Source organism: Aptenodytes forsteri, unplaced genomic scaffold (assembly GCF_000699145.1).
Source record: "Aptenodytes forsteri isolate BGI_AS27 unplaced genomic scaffold, ASM69914v1 Scaffold231, whole genome shotgun sequence".
Classification (NCBI taxonomy): domain Eukaryota; kingdom Metazoa; phylum Chordata; class Aves; order Sphenisciformes; family Spheniscidae; genus Aptenodytes; species Aptenodytes forsteri.
The window spans coordinates 2,648,043-2,666,103 of NW_008796046.1; positions in this window are offsets into that span (position 1 = coordinate 2,648,043).

Consider the following 18,061-nt stretch of genomic DNA (forward strand, 5'->3'; position numbering starts at 1 on the left):
AAATACTACTGCGAGCAGCACACCTGCAGCTGCCTCCAGAAACCCCAAAGCCATCTTCTGCACTGTGCCTCAAACATCACTGAATCCAAACTATTTTTGGCTGGGTGCATGGTATGGGAGAAACGTTCCAGAAACTTGGTCCTCACAGATGTAGCTTTGCTATATACTTACTCTCTTGTGTACTGGAGGGACAGAGAGGGACTCGAGGTCTGGGGCTTGAGGTATGGAGGCCAGAATTGCTGCTGAGTACAGCTGCACCAGTGCGATCACAGAATCAAAGTCTTCCGACCAAATTTTACTTATCTCTTAGTGTACGCTCCTCAGATACAACTTCAACATCTCGTCTCAGCTCACATCTGTGATTTGTAAATCAATCTGGCACCACCAAGTGGCAAATTCGCAGAACATCCATTTTATAAGCTAGAGAGCAGTATAACTTTTTAAGAATATGTAATTGATAATTATTAATGCAACTATACATGCCCAGTGACATGAGCTTTCTTATTTGTAATTTGTTCAGAAAAACTTAAAGAAATTAACTTTTCAAGTATTTTTATTTCTATACTCCTTGCATACAATTTTATTTTCTGAAAACACTTTCATTACTCTATGCACACACGCTTTAAAAGTTTAAAACCCAAGAACGTTTATGATCATGATTTACGATTACGGTTTTCCTGCTGGTCCAGTAGCACTACCTGATGCAGGATAAACAGCTGGGACACCAAATGTGTCTGTTCTAAACTAGACATTACTGAGATGCTATTTCTTTATACAACATCTTAGTATCTGTGTGAATCTTTTCAATATTGAACTCGATTTCACCCAACTGATACTTGTTTTTCAATCAAATGCCTCTATTTTCAGGTGAGCATAGCGAGTTGGTACAATATCTGTTGGATGAAAATGCTTGTGTTATTTCAGAAGTAGATCACCTCTGCTGGTTCGCAACCAGAAATTTAATGCACAAACTCACTTCTTCGATAAATACATAAAGTAGCAGCCTGGTACCCAAAAAGAGACTTCCTTTAAATGTAAATAATTCGTTAAGCAACTCTTAACTAGCCCTGACTTCTTCTCTTTTATTCCATTCATAGTTTCCATTACCATTGCATATTGAAAAAACCTAGCACATCTCCTCCTTGCTTTTCCTGAAAATTGATGCACTTCAACATTTTAATCTACCACATATTTTAAAAGGAACAAGATCAAAGGTCTTAACCCTGGTAGGTGCCGAGCACTTGGCACTAACAAAATTAAGCACAAAGCACTTTATACACATGAGCAATTCTATCAAAGTCAACTCATACAATTAAACCTCAGCTTGTGTTTGCATGACATGAAACTGAGCCAGAGCATTCAAAATCTTGCTGGATCAAAGCTTTTGTTCTGCATCTTTGTTTGTTTGTTTGGTTTTAATCAGATCTCTTTTTAATGGGTACATACTGATTGCAATCCCAGTTTAAAGAAGCACGGGTGATTTGTTTCGAATAATCAAATCCCCAGTCACCACAAAAATCTTTGCTAGAACGTTAGTCTGAGAAGAAATGGAGAATGTTAAAAATTCAAAAATTGGAAAGTAATTTTGCACACCCTTGGTCAGCACTTACTGTGATTTGTGTTAGTACCTACAGAAACCTCACTTCTTTTCTGAGATTCCTGTATTTCAGCTCCGGCATTTCTAGGATCTTGATGATGTATCAATGTGGTTATTTTCACAAATAAACTTCACAAAACATTTCAAATTAATTCTCCATTTATTTATTACCCTTTCAAGATGGTTTTCATCTATCACAACGATATTAACGACTGGATCTCTAGGCTGGCTTTTCATCAGTTCCCTAGTAAGCACTTAGAGGAATCACACACTATCCTCCTTGTTCTAAGGGACAAGGTGGGACTTTCGGAGAAGAAAACTGATGTCCAATCTGCAGGCAGAAGCTAGCGAGCCTGTGAAGTGCAGCCTGACCAGCCAGGGTGCCTGAACTACAACAGGAGCAGAAGCCTATGGGACTGAGAAACAAACTCTGAATTGAAACCAAAGTGACTGTAAATAATGTATGGATCACATGCAGCAGCGTACACCTGACTTGTCCAGAAATACCAGCTCAGGGAGGGGTGGTAGGAAGGCTAAAGAGTGGTAGAAAATCCATCCTTTCCTAGAACACTTATTTGGCAAGGAGTGGGAGTACACTAGTAAACAAGACTAACGTTTCAGCCGTCTCAGAAATGCGCTGAACCTCCATCACTTTAAATTAACTTTTAATTCATTTAATTTAACTAACTTTTAATTTTGTTCACAATATAGAGAGGACTTTTGACAAGAGTTCATTGAAGTGGGACATCAGTAAGAATTATTTTTACAACACTCTTCTAATCCTACTTGTAACATACCAAAGGTACCGAACATGAGATGTAATCACTTTTGGGTTGTGGTGGTGTTTGGGTTTTTTTTAAATAGCAACAGTAGACTGTCATCTCCTTTGTAAAATATCATCTCCATTCAGGTGAGACCTGCATCACTCATTTCAGGAACTCATATGATAACCTAATAACGCTTTGCATTTTTTAATGTTTCACGTAAGGGAAGGAACAATACATACCACCTTTCTTGCATAACAGCCATTCTGTGTAAGGTTTTGGCCAAAAAAGTGTGATGGAACATATACGAAACAACCTAAATCTGAATGGTATTATCAAACTTTTACAAAACCTTGATCCCCCTGGAAAGTAATATAGCAGCTCTCTAAAACCTTCACAGAATACACTTAAGTGGTGGAGAGAACGCCGGGACTCTGTGTGCAGGGCTAATAAAAATTGTACAGCACTATTTTAAAAGAAGAACTGTTTCAAGGAATCAAGTATGATTAAACCATGGTGCCATCTGCTAGATATTCAAAAATATAGACTTTTCATAGGTAGCAGCCGTGAGTCAGAAAGAGTGAGTCGCCGTACATACAATTATAGGGCTTCTGGTGGAGTTGAGCCCATTTGTTAAGTCCTGCACTTTCCTGGAGGGCAGGCTCTTGTCTGGGCCTCATACAATATCTACTCCCGCATTTCAGGGAACGTCCCATACGTCAGTCACACATTTCTAATAGATTTGGGAAAGACAGAAAACTGAAACGGAAGAGAAAAAGTACAAACACGTGGAAACCCCGTCATCTGGTTCAAAAAGCTGTAACTTTCAAACACCTGCACAACCGCAGATTAAAGACCTGGTTGTGGGTACCCATTAACACCTTCCCACATAACCATGACCCCATTTCACCTCTACTTATTTTCCCTGCCAAAATTAATATGCTCACAGCTGAACACTCACCTAAACAGAACAGAAATAAAGGAGGAAAACAGAAAATGTAGATGACAGACAAAGCCCTGGGTCTGGAGAGAGGACAGGGGGAACTTGTTGTTCAGAAAGTCATTACAAATGAAAGCTTTGTATCAGATCTGAAGCGCTGGAGACGGAGGGGAAGATCAGAACCATGGAGTACGCAGAGTCCCTATCATTGAAGTGGATTGCAAAGCCCATGCCTCTCTCCCTCCAGAGATAAGGGAAAAGCAGACTGAACCCCTCACGCTGCGGGGACTTAGGGAGAAGCGAACAAGAAGTAACTTTTTGGGATGCAAAGACTCCTGGCAGTTTTAATGCTTCGCGAATGCAAACAGGTCTTCCCATTTATACTAGTAAAACCTTTTTCCATACCAACTTGTTTTGGCAAGTGGAATAAAAAAAAGTGACTTAAGATATACAGGGCAAATATTTCCGTTAACAGTTTGCTCTTTTTCATCCTTCTGCCTTGACCAAACTTACCTCTGCACGCTATGACTTCACTGCCCAATAAAACTATGCTGAGCAGGTGGGCAGCTGAGATCGACGGGATCATTAATAACCTCCCACCCCCCCTTCTCTTCTACTAAGGGAAGCTAGCTCACAGTAACCTGTACAAAATTGATGCGTATTAGCTACTGGCACCCTGCGCAAAGAGTTTAACGGCAAGCAAATACAAGATAGCTTCCACCATCTTCAGCTCCCTCCACTGTCAGTGCTGGAGGGAGCCATACTAGCGGCATGTGCAAAGGCAAGAGCATCCACTCAGACACTGGTGAAGAGTTATTACGTGGTCAATTTACCACTTAGCCCACCACACACTAACCATGCACTTAATTCCCCTCACAGACAAACCCTTACACATAAATTTGCTTAAAACCAGTCGGCTGCATCCCCTACGAAAGGCACAAGAGTACCCAGTAGACAAGTGACCACATTTCTAACATCTTTAATATTCTCCTCCATCTTTGTGTGCAAGCCTGAAGTCCCATGAGCAGTTTGAGGCAGCAAACACTTTGTCTTCTAGATTAGTTTCAACCAAAGATAAGTTCCTGATCTGGTTCATTAAGTAGCCAGCAGAACACTTAGGAACAGGATCTCCTTCAGCAGCAGCACTGGTTTATGCCAACAGAAATATTCTTCTCTACGAACTAACTTGTTTCTTATCTCAAATCTTAGTATAAGGAAACAAGAGATGCCTATAGTTGGGACGTATTATTAAGAAGTTCACAGACCCTAGAGAAAAATGATGGCCTTGGTATGAACTTGGCATGATAAATAAACAGAAGGACAAAACCTCTAGTATGAACCAAGCAAGTTGCAGTGAACCTCTGACAAATTACTGTGATAATAAGGAGCCCCATATTCATGCAGCAAGCTTGGCATAAAAAAATTGGAAGCATTTGACCTCTCTAGTGTTTCCCAGCATGAAAAAGCAGTAGTTCCTGTTCCAAAGGACAATCTAAAGATCCTATTTTCCAGCTGAGTCACTTGGTGAGTATTATCATCCTACTTCCAAGTTGTGTGCCCATAAAAAAAGACACACACAGGAAAGGGGGAAAAAAAAAATGTAACCACTCTGCCTCCCGAGTGAATGAAAAGAGCAATCAAACATGCTGTAATTAAACCGAAGATCAAAACAGACAGAACAAGTCACCAAGTAGCAGTTTTATAGCCTGTTCCTAGAAAGATTTTGGCAGGCATTAAAAACAAACAAACCACGCTCACATTTAAATGACATTGTTATCCTAGGAAAGTACTTCGAAATCTGGATGCTCAGCAGCTAGATCATTTTCATACAACTATCCGAGTACCTTTACGTCTCTCATCTGTACAAACACCTATTAGAAGACCCTCCTTGCCTGGACTATTCAGAGCACATGCCATTCTAACATTATTCAGCAAAGTTAAGATTATCCTGCTGATGAACCCCCTCCCACCCATCCCCACGCAAGGATCCCAGCACACCACCTCTTCCACCGCCGCCTGCGAATGAGTCATGACCAACGTGGACAGTGCTTTGACCTGGGACCCCCAGTTCTTTTTGTAAGTTGTGTCACCAACCTAATAGACCTTGCCAGCGGAGTTGCATACTGAGTTCACTGCGGTAGGCCTCGCTGCAACCGGGATGTGACCTCAAAATTCAGCTCTAATTTTAGCTATGAGATTATTTTCAAATATTTAGAATTTATCACCTATTTGTCAAAATTGTTATTGAGCACACTTTCCTCCCATTTTTTTTTATTCCACCCTCTTCCATTGCCCACCAATCAATCTGATCATGCTTGTGCTCTCTAATGCCCACACTACCATCAGTCACCTTCTCACTATACCTGAAACAGATTAAAAAAAAAATCATATGAATTGTCATCAGCACAACTCTTGAAGCTGGAGTTAAAGACCATACCGATCTAAACAAAACCCCAACACAGCTGTTTTTCAGCAGCCTTTTAGCAGTTAGAAGATGGTTTAATCTTTCCCAAGTCCTCTCTGTTTCATTCTCTGGATATTAAGTTCCTAGCAATGTTGGGGTTTTTGAAGCTAATATATCAAGCAACAGCAGAAAGGTTAACAAAAGCAAGACCGATGTTGGACTAAAGCATAAGATTTAGGAAGAAAAGCATGCTGTACTGTGCAAGGAAAAAGAAATGGAAGTAGAAAAAGAAAAAAGGAAAATTACTTTGAAAACAATGCAGGAAAAAATAGCACATGATCTATTTTAGAAACTGGAAATAGCCCAGGAAAGGAAAGACAGCAAATAAAAGCCCAGTTTACTGCCTCAAAAGACGTACTGAATAAAAAAATGGGCTCAAGTCCACAAACTCAGGACACATGAACAGCAAATGAGAAAAATCAGGCTGTGGCAGCCATGTGCAAACAAGCAGACTGCATGGAAAAACAGGTACTGAAAACATTTGAAATTGTAACAGATTGCCATTGTTCACAGTTAAATCACTTGCAGTGACCACACCGTGCATTCCAACTACCTAAAATCAAGAGCACTTGACTTGCTGATCCTTAATTCATGCATATACAAGCACTTGACTCTGAAACTGCTGGGACCACAGCTTATAAGAGCAAAGACACAGCAGCACAAGTATCTTTCATTCTGGCTAGTAAAAATCAGGAAATAAGGTCTTCTAAAATGACTCTGGGATTCTCTTGCCTGCTGAGGAGGCATCTTGGTCTCCGATATAACCAAGACTTTTAGACTATAAACAGAAAATCCTCATTTCCTTCATTAGCACTGAACTGTGTCACTGTGATTCTCAAATAAAGAGTGGGCGTGACAAAGGTGAAAGGTAATCACAAAGATTACGCTTTAGTAGTGGACTCTGGAGGGCTTCACAGAGATCCTCAGTGCAGGTATCCACCCCGTGGCTTCCCGATACACTGGGATAAGTCCACTTCAGAGAGATTTTAGTAGCTTGGTTTTATTCACTGGAAGAAGACCCAGGCAGGGAAGAGCGGCAGTGGATGGCATCGGCATGGCCAGTTGGGGCACTGGGAGCCAGCCTTTGGAGCATGTTGCAGAATACACTTACCCACACCGCAGAGATGTAAGAAGATGAAAGGTGCCCTGTTTTGCCTGTGTTAGGCACCAAGGTGTCTTACAGAAAGCACAAGCAGAGTTAGGAGCCCTAGTGAAGAAAAAAAAAAAAGCGGGTTGATCAGATGGGATTCTTCAGCTCTACAATAGGAAATGCTGAAGAGGCACGTATCCGGAAACGCAACCCCTCTCCAGAAAGGTCAGTAGGAAAATGAAGACTTACACCCAGATCTCAGTCTGGACTGAGGCATCTGCGGGCCATTACAGTAACGGAAGACCCGTTCGCACTTACCAAAAAGGATGTAAGCAAAAGAAGTTGAGATGGCAACGTTTACCTTTTGATCTAACGCTAAGTAGTTACATAGCCATTCAAGAAACAGTAAAATTGAATTCAACGCCTTCGTTCACCCTCAGAAGGTTCAAAATCACAACTCCCGCTCCTCGGAGGGTGGCCCAGCCACAAGGCAAGCAGCTGGGAAAGAAATGCAAGATTCAAGGGTCCAAAGAAGGGAGAAGAAAAGGAAGCGTGAGTCTAATTCCCGTGAAAAAGGAGCCTGAGCTTTAGTCCCTACTCCTAGCTCCCAGAATTTTGTAGGTATTTTGCCATTAAAATCTTGGAAAGGGCAGCAGCACAGCAGTAGGATTCATCTAAGCAAATGTAGATATTTACACCTGAGCTAGTTCCGTATAATCCATTTATAGCCCACAGAGAGAAAGACACTTTTAGGAAGAGTCAGCTCATCCTAAAGTAAACATCTGAGCTCTGCTAAATACGTTTGGTGAGATGAATTCTGTTGTAGAGTGTCTGGCACGTTTTTTCCAGTGAAAACCAATGTGTGTAAGGTCTTGGGGATACAGGAGCATTACCAGGTAGTAGGGGGTACACCTCGTTCTTGAACAGTTACCTAAGCTCTTACACTCCCCTTTAGATACTGAATTACCATCGCAGTTCATAAGGTTTATCCATGCACAGACAATTCTGGCAGACAAAAGTCAATTCTCTAAGCATGGCAGCATTTAACTTCAAGAGAAAGAGCGTGTAGCCTGTTATATTAAACTAAATTAAAGTATCCTCAGCGCAGTGAAATAAATGAAAATCAAGATTAAACATATCAACAGAGAGTTGCATACATCAGTAGTTAAGGAGGCTTTATTCACATAACAAACTTCTTTTAATGTGTTCTGTTAGAGGATAAGTTGAATGCAAGTCCTTTTTTAGTTCATTATATGAAAACAAGGACAAATTTAAATGCTTTTCATTCCTTACTTTGTTTAGTTACTAGAAACACCACTCTGGTGTCAATTTTGCTAAATTTCTCAGGTACTGTCTGAAAGTTTTCTTCGGCATTAACAGAAGAAGGATGTTGATTATACCATAAAGTCACTTTCTCCCACATCTCTCACTTAAAAAAAGGTAGTATTAAAAAAATCAGAGCAGGTTGAATAAAAATCGCTTTTCTAAAACACGTTTCATTACCAATGTTAGAGGTTATCATTCCTCAGTCTTCAGCAGAAAAAAAAAAACAGAAAGATTTATCCTTTTTCATACATCAGATGAGATCTACTACAAAGATATTACTGCCCTTTTTCGGGTTCAGCTTTAAAAAATAGCGTGTTTTTTTTCCAGTCACCGGTGATCCAACCTGCACTTCAAATAAGTCTCACTTATACTCTGGGATTCACCATTTCATCTTTCATTTACACAACTTTACTGAACGATATCAACAGGTGAATGTTTCTTGGCAGTTTCTCTGTAACTGTCAAATATCACAGACATCTTTTCCTGAAAACCCAGTCTTGCAAACTTAGGTCTCCCAGTAAGAAAAATATTTTTAGTTTACTGGACCCTAAAGAAGTATAAGAATGTAACCATGCTACAAAGACACATATTTTATATTTTGCAAAACATTCAGCAGTGACTAATTTCTGTAGAAAACTTGAGTACTCCTCAGTAAGCATTCGGTATTTTACAGACAGCAGCATTATGTGAGCACAACTTTTCTTTAAGGATCAGCATGAGCAAACTTTGAAGGTGAAGCCAACGCGAGTCATTCTGCAATGCAGAACACACTTCTCCGTCAGTTGGGAGTAAGTAACTGCACATCTGTTCCGCTCCAAGGTAATGTCAGTTCATTAATTTATCAGCAGTGCATATGAAAATTTAAAATATTTTAAAGAAATACCAGAGATCCAGAAAAAGATGCACCACATTTCAGAGGCTTGGGCTAAACAGTCGTAAAAGAGCAACATTTCTAGCAGCCCATGGAAGAGTCCCATGAAAGGCAGCAGTCACACAGCTGGATGAAAGTAATTCTACAGATGAATTCATGATCACAAGCCCAAAATTTTACAAGTTTAATCCAATTAGCACAGAATTTGAGGCTTCTTTTAAATGGTTTCACAGCTAGTAGCAACTTTTTTCTCCATTATTTCTTAAGAAACCCAGGAAGCAAGTGAGAACAGAAATTTAAGAAGCAAAACTGCCCAAGACAATTGCCTGGCAAAGTGCTAGTAGTACATAAAAACACGGTGTGGTTTTGAGCAACTTTCTTAAGCTCAGGTCTAAAATAAAGACTTATTTAGACTTAAAGAAAAAGCAAACCACTTATGCCCTCATGCGAGTTGGTATTTGAATCTCATACAAAGTGCGGATTCACAGAAGTTTCATTCCTTGAAACACCCTACTCAAGTATAAACTTCTATGAGCAAATTCATGTTTTGACCTGCTAACACTATTAAATTATCTACCCCTGTTAATGTAATTCTTTTAATTGCAAGAAGCGGTTATAACTTTGGGGCTGCTGCAGCTTCACAGAGGTAGCCAAGACTGTTAGCTTTGGGGTTGACATTGTCTACCGTCTGTCTAGGCAGACTCAAAGCCACAGACCGCTTTGCCAGACTGGCAGCGCTGTTACCTCTCTGTAACTCGGGCTCGGTTGCCGCCAGCCACCTTTTACACAACATTTAATCTGAGCTAGAAAGAAAGATGAGGGTAACAGCCTGAAGGGACGACGAGTTTCTAGCTACCATTTGCATACTGCCATCACTCAAAACTCTTGTTTGAGATACAAATCCGCCAGCCTAAACAACCATGCGTAGATGCTATCAGGAACGGGGAAGAGCCTGGCAGCTCGCGTTGCGGGCAGAAAGTCCCACAATATAACGCCCACCTGAATCTTCCCACTGAACCGGCTTCCCAAAAACACAACAGTATCTGAAAAACATAAAACTTCTGACATCAGAAGATCCTTCCCTTCCTGTATGGCACAAAACAGGTAGACAGAAAGGAGAACAAACCTTGGCAGTGGAAAAATGTGTTTGTGCATAGCATTTGGAACAAAAAATGATGAAATATATTAGAGTCACAGTGCGTATAATCCTGCACTCGGTTTGACAGTGACCACCATCTGCTGTTTCAGAACACAGGTAACAAAACCCCACAGCACACATATGAAATTGCCTGCCCCTAGGTTATCTTTAAATCCTCTTTTTAGTTAGAGCCTGGCTTAACTTAGAAGCAAGAAACTTCATGTTCTTAGTTTTATTTTTAAATATTTTCACTACAACTCAATATTCATTAGTATCTAAATCTTTTTGAGCTCTGGCCTCAGTAATAATTTGCAGCAATCAATTGTAATTACGCAACATGTGAAAGGCATTTAAATTTGAATTACTTTTAAATTTCGTTCAATACACCATTTTTCTGGGTTTACAATTTAAAAGGAATGCAAATCTCTAGAAGCCTTTATACTTTTAAAAATCTCCTCTGAAGTTAACAGTACCCTTTTCTAAAACTTTTTTTTTTGCGGAAACTTTCATACAGTCCTCCTTAGTCTACTGATCTGTCTGCATCACCTTTCAAGATGGAGCAGCCACAGCCAAGCACTAAAATCAAGATGAAGGCAAACAAACGATTGACAAAATGGGATGCACACACACATACCCCAAATAAAAATATCCTCCAAGTTTTACAAAGCATTCTCAGCCCATTCTTTGTGCTATCTGGTATTTTGTTAATTTTTAAACTCCAGCTCCATGTTAATAGAGGTGCTTTCCTCTGACCTACCACAATACTACCTAGACTACTTTATTGCACTAGCAGCTAATTTTAAACAGTCTGGGATGTATTCACCATAAACAGTTTCCCTTCTAGTGCATACTTATAACTGTTTCATCTGCAGTTTTATTGTCAATTCGCAATACTATTTTATCCACAGCAGTGTTTCCCCTTAGTCCAGATTAACCAGCTTTCACCTTGATCTTTTTTTAAATGACTCATCCCCTTCCTGTTTTCTTGGCGAATAAGATTAATTGCCCATGCCATAAAAAAAAAAGAGGAATTCTACTTTACTTATACCACAGCGACCAAAAAAAAAAATATCTCTTTCTAACCAACTTCCTGGTGGTTAATCAGTTTAAGGTTTATGATGATGCTTTCCCTCTCAACTGATGACCACTTTGGATGCTGACTCACGTTCAGTGGTCGACTTAGTCGGAATGGTTCAGTGATGCATTCCTCCACGTTCCTCCAACCCTCTGCCAGGGAAGGTTATCAGGGATGAACATAAAGCAAATCCACTCCTCAGCTAGTCCTAACTTAAAATCGACGGCACAAACACAGACCACTGGCAACATCAGTTTGCATTAACATGTCAGGCTGTAGACTGCAACAGCTGAAAACATACTCCGTGGCTCACTTGATTCCTCCTGCCACAAAGAATGTGTCAAAGAAAGGGCTGGGCATGAGAGTTACTATTTTGGTCATATCAGGTAAGGTTGCTGTGGAACGCAAGTCAACTAACTTTAATCAGTGACCTCCTTGAAAGACTATGTAAGTATCTGCCAAGCATGATCCATCTATTTATGCTTCAAAAGAACTATCCATGCTTTCAAAAGAAAACAGCAGAGTATTTTTCTCTGGAGAATAACTACTACAACTATCAGAACTATGAAGTCACAATTTCATAAAGTTTATCAGAACCAGACATAAACGCTCCTTGCTTTTGATTCCCTAAATCTTTGCTAGACTCTTTAAAATGTGCTAGTCACTCTGTTTTCCACTTCTGTACTCTAATACGAGTTTGTCTGGTTTTACCAGCTGCATTTCTTAACTTTTTCAGAAAGCTGAATGAGTATCTAAGCCTGGCAACTCAGTATACTTTCACATTATTAGTGTGTTCCAGTACATCATTTCCTAACACGTCAGTTTTATCATATTTCATCTTTACTGCCAGAAAGGCAGCGTAACTAGAATAAAGATATCACAAATTAGCCTAATAATGACACCTAATGCAAAGAAGTTATTTAAGTTCTCAGCAATGTACTTAATCGTTGTATTGTAGCTAATGATTTTAGACACCCATGTTTCCTAGATTTTTTTCTTTTTTCTTTTCTCCGTCCACATGCTCTCCAAATCCACCCTGGACTTTCCAGCTTCCTTCTTTCCACTGCCAGCTATGAGTACGTTCTCCTCATGGACTTCACCAGGGCTAGATTTCCACCTTTCAAACAGCTTCTGCTTGGCATAAAAACTTGGACGTTTAACCCTTACGCTTATCTTCACCATCCTACTCCCATTTGTCAGACAAGCACGCATTCCGAGACCTCTACTAGGCTTTGCAAGCACGCTGCATCTAGGACACAGTCAGTGTTTTTATTCCTTGACTATGACTAGTCCTTCTGGTCTCCCTTCTTATAAAGGTTACGTCTTCCAAAAGCTCCCATTACTAGTCCTTCTGCCCCCCCTTTTATAAAGGTTACGTCTTCCAAAAGCTCCCTTGTTATCGTATCAATTTTTCTTACCTGCTGCGAACCTTTCCCAGCCTTCATACAGATTGCTAACGTGTTATTTAGGACGTCAGCTAATACTGTCTGCTGCAGAATTTGCCTAAGCTTAAACATACATTTCAAGGGATAGTTTTGCCACTCACTAGAAGTATCTTTTGCAAAGCAGTGCATTCACACGGCCACCCTAGGCCCAGCTTAAGCTAGTTCCCTTTGAACTACCACCTCCAGGCAATGCTGGGGGTTTTTGGGCGGGTGTTTTTGTTGTTGCATCCTGCCACGTAGCTCTCCACCTTGGATGCTTTCTTGCTGTGTATTGTTGATAACTGCCAAGAACACCACACCACAGGCTCTGGGATCAAACTAAAATTTCCACACTTCTATCATCCACTAATTAATATGGCTTTTGTGAACCATCGCAGTTTATTCTCAGGAGGAACCCATTATAATCCTTATAGTCATTAATACTAAAAGGCAATGAATGTGCCCTGGCACTTGTGCTACTAGATAGCCGTAGATGAGCTGGAAAACAGCCAGGGAAGTACCAGAGGGACGCTGAGTGGAGTAGGAAATCAAGTGACTACTTGCACACAAACTTTAATAGCCAACTTCATTCACCATACTACTGGTTCAGGACTTTGCCAACCAGAACTGACTCTTAGGACAGAAAAACGGTATAGCCTAAGACAACCAAAAAAGCCACAGTGCTTCACGCTGATAACCATCATTTTCGTGGAAAAGGGGATTTGCAAGGCTGCGACTGGTGAGGTACAACTTGCTTGTTATCCATTCTTCAAATATCAAGCCCGCGAGTTCAAGGGTAAGCAGCGCTTTTCTCCAACATACTACAAGATCTAAATGATCATAATGGGAAGCAATCTAATACTAAAGCACAGCTGCTGAAACACAGGAATCTTTAGAAATAGGCCTTCCTTCACTTTAAGAAATTGTTTGTTTTCCCCAGACCATTACAGACATCAACAGGGTCACAATTTCTACTGTAGTTCTGAGAAATTCTCCACCACTTGAGCTTTAAGAGCTTTGTTTGGCTCTTGGGGAAGAGCAATAACTGTACCAGGCTGACGGCAAACTGCATATATGAGACTGACAAATGCTAGAGGCTACTAAGAAATACTTAATGCTAAAGTGTTTGCTGAGGTTTGTAGAACAACTGAAACAAAGGAGAGTTCATTGATTTGGGGAGAAGGGGAGAGAGGAGAAAGGGTAATGAAATAGGGTGGAAAGATCATCTTCGTGTTATGAACAGCCTCAGACCTTGCTACTCCACAACTGGAACAAACTATGCTCTTACTGCAAGGCTGGAGGAAGCCAAAAAAAAAATATATACACACCTTTGTAGGAGTTTTATTATTTCTCAATGATTTTAACATTCGGAACCAACCAGACGATTTTATTGAACCCCACAGCCAAAGCCATCGATGCATTACTCTGCCCCAGCACGGGTGCCCAAGTAGGGAAAGATGAAGAGAGCCTGCAGCGCAAGGGGAGGCGCTCCCCACTGCTGCTCCCCAGGCAGGCAGCCTGGCAGCTTCCCCACCACGGGATGGGTGATCTCTGCAGTACACCGGTGCAGACTCTCTGCATCAGGAGACGCTATTGGAATGCTTCAGCGCTCTCACCAGCTGCACACCTGCATTTCCTCCCAGAGGAGCACAGCAGAGGTTGGCCTGTGAGGATACCAGAGGACACTTGTCCCAACTGTGGCAGATCTACATGAAGTCCTGAACATCTCCATCAACTCCAACTGCCATAAACCCGGAGGAACACAGCTGTACCGCTAAGAAGTGTTGTATGGCCCAGAGGGAAATCTTGATGTTAAAATGGATGCTTTCAAAGAACTGCAAGACAACTGGCTTTGAGGCAGCAGTGAGCACATAGCCACAGTATTCTTCAGCAGGATGTTTATTCATCATCTTCCCATCATCTGCCCCTTCTTGCCAGTTCAGTCCTTCAGTAGCTCCTGTCCTCTCCTTCACCCCACACAGAGGAAGTCTTTCTGCCATTGTCTTCTGCCTCCAGTAGGATAATATTACCAAGTCAAAGCAGGTTGTCTTCCTCCCCCCACCCAAATCTACCAGCTTTTGCCTGAGGGATGCAATCTATCAGCTACAGAAGAGCACAGAAACACCACAGATAGTTACTCTGTTTTAATCTTCGTATCAACAACACTGAGTTTTCCAGAAGTTCCCATGAGCTTCTCAGTTTAGTACAGGCCATAAACAAGCTAATCTAAATGTCAGCTTTGGGATGGGCTCAGAAGTGTGTACACCAGGCAGGAGGCACTAATAATTGCATGCATATATCTGCTAACTGTTCTTACACTACACAATACTAGCTTGAAGTAATCCCAAACAAGAGAAAAAAGTTGCATTCACGGTAGGTGTAGAAAGTTCAGGAAGCCCCTGAGCTACAAACACGGATGCAGGGAGAGTACTCCAAGAAGCTCTTACAGCTTCTGCAGGCCTCTGGAGTTGGCCAGGGCCAAGGACAAGGTACAGCGCTGATGGAGTGCTGGACAAAACATAACTTCCAGCTTACATGTGATGGTGGTGTCACACACAACTCACTTTGATGTTTATTAAGTTCTCTGTTACAGATATACCACAATACAGCTTCTTTCAGTAAACACCATCTTGCACTGGCCAGAAAAATTTTCACCGGCATTCCCTGATCTTACACACTTGTCCTGAAATAAGCCTTAAGACTGTGACTTGGAAGTAATGTCAGAAGTTTTTCCTCCAGTTCTGTACCATCAAAAGTGTGCTGGAATTCAACAAAGCCGCCTACCAAAAGCGTACCGCCCTTCCTCAATGGAGGCACATGCTCCAACAGAACCTGCATAATCCCTAGGAGGGCTGAGCTTTGGCAGGGGGCCTCGAATGCCCTGCCACGGCACATCTGTGCCTGGAGAGCAGCAGCCCGAGTTCCTTTTTTCCATTCCACATGGCATTCTGTCATCTCTTTCAGATGGGCAGAGTTACTGGAAAGAAACCGAACTGCTTGTCTCCCCAGAAGTACAGGGTTTTCCTGCCTTCTGCATAGGATCGTAAGATGATGTGGAGTCTAGTTAAAACTGGCATTCCCAGCCTAAGTACGGGAGCACACTCAGGTAAGCTGACATGCCAGCTCAACGCATGTAAAGACATGAAGTCTCGCCATGGAAAAACTGTTGAAATAGGAATAGTTAAAACAAAGATATGCATCCATACTCTATTATGTGATAATTAATTCCAAGGTAAACTTAATTCACTTCTTAAAGCACTGGAAAGCATGTGGATAAGGCACGCTGGCCTTAAAGTCATATTAATCTAAAGTGACTGAAGTGTAGAGAAGAGGAGTTTATTCTGCATTAGAGACTTACTTGCCATTAAGTCGGTACAAGAATGATTACCCCTGCTACTTACTTTCTCAGAATTTAACCCTGTTATGCTGTTTGAGAATTTCAGCTCCAAGCCACTGGAGTCTACCTTCAACAAATCAGTCAATTTAATGACTAGAAACATTAGAGGTGTAGAACTTCCATCGTACTCAAAAAAGAAACAAGTAATACACCATGTTCTAAAGTTTACTGGATACGCTTTTATTCTCCAGTAGTTTGTTGCCAAGTTAAAAATACTGCATTTTACTAACAGGTGGTGGATTAATGGCTTTGACATAAATGTTTTGGTTCAGCCCCTAGGTGCAGCAGGAAAGCAATGATCTACTTCTATTCCACATATACACAAGTAAGTTCAGCCTGCATTCAGGTGATGATTACTTGACTGATTCAGAACAGCAGTTAAATTTCTTACTCATAAAGGAAAGGGTGCGATAAGATATGAACACTCAGACCTGCAGAGCAGATGAAGAGTGTTACCTCTGACTAGCTGATACAGCTTCACAGCAGAAGCAAGCTTGTAATATCGATATATCCACACACTTAATATGTTTAATGAAGAAGATTCAGCATTATATAGTGTGTGAAAACACTCCACCCCTCCAGCATTACAGACACTACCGACATCAGATGTCAGAACTTGCTCGTTTCCAGAAGAGGACACCACATGAATTAATCTTTCTGCACTGAAACCAGTTAATAAATCTCAAGCACAGTATCAATTATTAAATTTTAAGTGAAATAGTGTTTGACAGTACTTCCATATCAGATTTATCGCCTACTTTTAATACTTGCCAATCTACTGTGGATATTACAGGTTACTGCAACGTGACTTTACCTAAAAGTCACATCAAACCCTGTAACTTCTGATCAATAGTACACAAACATGCTTGATATCAAACCTTAATATGAGGAAAATCAGTCACATTAACAGACCACTCTGCTTCACTACCCTCTTTATTAGGAACTTACATAATCTTGAGCTTGAAGTCTGTCAAACTCCTTGTCATTAGGTATGGTTGGCTTTTGCTTGCTATATTAAACAGCTACAAAGCTTCAGGTACATTTCTCCCATACAAATATTCAACAGCAATTTAAGTCATCATTAATTGTTAATTTCTTCAGAGAACAGTAAGAACCCTTAAGCTTAATGCTGTAAAGCTTTCCAGAGGTATTGGAATGACAATAAAAAAACCTGACATAACCCATTGAAACAAATGACTTCAGCATCCAAATTCATTTGAAAAGGGAAAAGATGTTACGTGTCTAGAAGATTGAGAAAAAAATAGAGCAGCATAAAAGATAACTTACTGCTTTGAAGCATGGCAGCTCCAAAAACTATATGGTTTTTTTCAATTCTACAATGTAGTATCAGGTATTCTCTACTGAAAAAAATTAAAGAAACTATAAATGGCTTGCACAGGTTTTCTACAACCTACCTGCCGCTAATCTCAGTTCTCATTATAAAGACAGAAAGGGGGAAGGGGAGAAAAGATTTACAAAAATGGGCCTACTAGCAGGCATCTGCATCTCATCGTGTCTTTCTTTACACCTCTTAAACCTGAGCCAACATGCGAAGAGTGTTTTTATTATCAAACTCCCAACAAATGCAACACATTCATGCTATAATTAAGGGACAAACTTCCAGGCTGGGTCAATCTGTCAGGGTGATGGTCAAGAGTCAAAGGAGATAAAGAAGTTTGAGCTGCGCTGAGAATACAGACAAGTGCCTCAGACTGGAAATCCACACACCAAAACACACTTGCCGTTTTCAAGACCACCCTTAGCACGATCATTGCCAGCAAGGTTTTGATGCAAGTTTGCTATTTTGCTAAAAGAATATGCAAAGCATGCATACTTGTTACCGTTTCAATCAAGAACAAATCAAACCCCATACTGCTAAGAAAAGCCTGCAAAAATTGATGAGCTAACACAGCCTAACGCACTTCGGAAGATGCCATTCACCTCCGGGAGAGGTTCTCCCATTCACACACTAGGG